This window comes from Carica papaya, chromosome 1 (genome assembly GCF_054855325.1).
Source record: "Carica papaya isolate Zhongbai chromosome 1, ASM5485532v1, whole genome shotgun sequence".
NCBI classification, from domain to species: Eukaryota; Viridiplantae; Streptophyta; class Magnoliopsida; order Brassicales; family Caricaceae; genus Carica; species Carica papaya.
In genome coordinates this window covers 18,478,854-18,482,360 of record NC_142309.1, presented here as the reverse complement: position 1 = coordinate 18,482,360, position 3,507 = coordinate 18,478,854, and the positions used below count along the sequence as shown (strand labels likewise).

The window sequence follows — 3,507 nt, the reverse complement described above, 5'->3', positions numbered from 1 at the left end:
GAATTCATCATAGTTTTTAAATTTTAATATATCCTATAATACCTTTTTATATTTTTTATTACTTTAACATAAATAATCTAAGGATTTTTATCATTGCAATTTGATTCATTGTGTCTCCTAACAAGAGACAAATAAATAAAATTAAAAGTAGCTCTCTTACCTTCTCAATCCCAAATTAATATCGAGAATACATATACATATATATAACATAAAAAATGTAAAATTTTCAAGAAGGTTCAATTTTCATACATATCCATCTAGCTATGTATCTATAAATGTTAAAACAATGATGATTTTGCAAATTATATAAAAGTACAGCTAAAATTTAACTTTAATTGTCCAGATTTTTCCTACCATATATTTCAATAAAGAGAAGATTCTCAAGTAACTCTAAAGATGTAACTTATTAATACAGAAAAATATGTACAGGATGTCTACCTAAAATTTATTAACAACCTTGATTTAAATCTCCTATAAATATCACTCATTTCCCCCTCTTTCAATACAATTATTTCTCTCCATTAGTCTCTCTTTTAATTTCTCTCTGCACATATTCAATACTTGTAACCATGGCGAGAAAGAGTAAGGGACGACAAAAGGTTGAGATAGTAAAGATGAATAATGAAACCAATCTCCAAGTCACTTTCTCCAAACGCCGAGCCGGACTTTTCAAGAAGGCGAGTGAACTGAGCACTCTATGTGGGGCTGAGATTGCTATTATCGTCTTCTCACCCAGTCGAAAGGTCTTTTCTTTTGGTCATCCTTGTGTCGAGACTGTGTTGGAACGTTTTGTTAGTGGTAATCCACCACAAGCTACTTCTGGAACCATGAAACTCATTGAGGCTCATTGGAACGCTAGTGTCTGTAAGCTCAACACTCAGGTTATTTTAATTTCTTTCCTTTCTAATAAAACGTTTTCAATATAAATAATATATATTAATTCTACTACATGTACTGGTTCTGAACCAACTCGAAATCGAGATGAAGCGAGGCGAGGAGCTTAATCATATGAAAAAGACAAATGAGAATCAATGTTGGTGGATGGCTCCCAAGGAAGATATGAGCTTAACACACTTCAACAATTGAAGGCCTCTCTCGATGAGCTGAAGAAGAATGTGGCTAAGAGTGCTGAGAAGATTCACCCGAGCACCATCAGAAGTCGATCCACAGAAGCTAAAAGATCTTTCAATCCAAAACCAATAATCTCTCCTGTTTTCAGTCTGAACATATTTCTAAACTAGAGTTTCCAATAGATATTTATATGGGAGAATTTGACTCTACTTCCCAGTTCATGTGACCCATTCAATTTTGATTAACGATGATCTTATTTTTGTATACTTCACTTACTACTTTTTAAAAAACTTATAACAAAGAATGACATTTTTCTGCTAAAGAAAACATATTTCTTACCAGATGCTTAGTCAAAGCATATAAGCATAAGATTCAGTTTTAAAATTTTATTTAAAAATATTTACTATTAAGATATTTTTAGACTAATTTTGTACACTAAAACTAAATTGTTTTCAACTTTGAGAGCAAAATTAATCTTGAGAGCAACAAAGGATGCTGATAAAGAAAAACATGCTAATAGATTTAAAATTAAATAAAAGAAAAAAAAGTGAAAGAGAAATAGGAAGGGGTTGCTGAATGATGCATTAACATGGCAATACTATTATGATATATTGTTTACATTTTGAAGCCTTATGAAACACAAACAGATATGCATGGAGAACAGATTGCGTTCAAGGACAAAAACAGAACAAGAAGACTGGAATATAAAAAATATATAGACACATTGTTTATATCAATGAGATTATGTCAAATTCAATAATGATGATAAAATTTAACTTCTCTCTTGCGTTATACCGAGTGCATGACATATTCATTATCAGATAAGATCATCTTTCTGACCATGATAAAATTGAACCTCCTGAGTTACTTGAGAACAACTAAATGATATGTTAATAGGGGAAATGCATAGAAGGAAAAAACTCTTGAACTATTTCATTTTAGTTAATTTGTGCATGATGTAAGAGCATTAGGTTATATATAATCTTCATAAACTTTCCATTTTATGTTCCAAGATCATGGCTATTATGATCATTTCCATGCCAATAATAAATTTCTTCTTTGAGATTGAACCAAACTTGATGCATTAATTTATTCATAAATACATCTAATAATAGAAACCGAACAAAAAAACTGAAATAAAAAATAAATAAATAGATCATATCGATGAGTCTATCAAATTTATTCAGGGTAAAAAGATTTTTAACTTTCCCTTAGCGTTATACAAAATGAACGACATATTAGTCGTTGGATAAGATCACCTCACTGACCATGATAAAGCTTAACTTGTTGATTTACTTAAAAATAATTATATGAATTGTTGTAAGTGAAATGCGTAAAAAAGAATTAACTATTAAACACTAGTTTGTTTTAGTCAATATTAGAGAATTAGGTTTTATACGCTTACGTATACTTTTCATTTTTGTATTTGTCATGATCATTAATGCACCAAGGATGAATTTCTTCCTCAGGTTAAATAAAGTAGAAGTAGTAATTTGTTCACAAATGCATCCAATGATAGAAGCTAAATAAGAAGACTGGAACATGAAAAATATATAAACATATAAATTATATCGATGAAATTATATTAAAATTCACTAATGATTAAAAAATTGAACTTATCTCTAGCATTATACTAAATGAATGACATATTAATAGTTGAATAAGATCATATTGACGACAATGATAAGAACAAAATTTTTTATTTAGTGGAAATAATTAAATGAACTATGAATAAGAAAAATACATTAAAGGGAATTTAGGTTCAATATGCTTGTGGAATGATGTTGCTTAATTGCAAAGAAGCTAAAGAAGGAGCAAGGTGACTCGAGTTCTGCTGAGGGTTATCCAAGGGATGACGGAATGTTTTACTCACATCTAGCAATGAAGGCCTTGACGACTCTCCCCATGCCTAGTATGCCCAGTAACCCAACTCATGAATATGCCTCCAGTAGTATTAATTCAACTCCTCCCTTGAATAGCTTCTGTAACCTAGACTCTTCCAATTCCAACATAATAATGATGGATAACCCATCGAATGATTTAGCAATGGTGTTAGATCTTGTTGATGACTCAGAGGCCATGCCTGACGATCTCTTCAACAATTTAGCCATGATTGAGTTAGATGATCCAGTTGCAGCACCTAATATAGGAGATAATCCAGACATAATGTGTAACGGCCCCGGAAATAAAAATGAAATGTATGTATTAAAAAGTTCTAAGTGCAGAAGTGGAATAAAAATTCTGATAAACATCCCTTACACAATAACCAAAAACGTATTCAACGTGTGAAAGAAAAAACTAATTAAGGTAAATACTAGTAATGAATGCTATAAATAAAACTGTGAATTCCCTAGACGTCTACTCGCCGTCTTCCTGCGGGACGGGCTCGGAAACCAAATCCTCCTGATCTGAAATGGTTAGATAAGGAATGAGCTA

At 31.2% G+C, this 3,507-nt stretch overlaps 1 pseudogene; it reads left to right on the top strand.

The window, feature by feature from the left end:
* Positions 1 to 566: 566 nt before the first annotated feature.
* On the top strand, positions 567 to 1,294 carry LOC110825823 (agamous-like MADS-box protein AGL62; annotated as a pseudogene).
* The last annotated feature ends 2,213 nt before the right edge of the window (positions 1,295 to 3,507 follow it).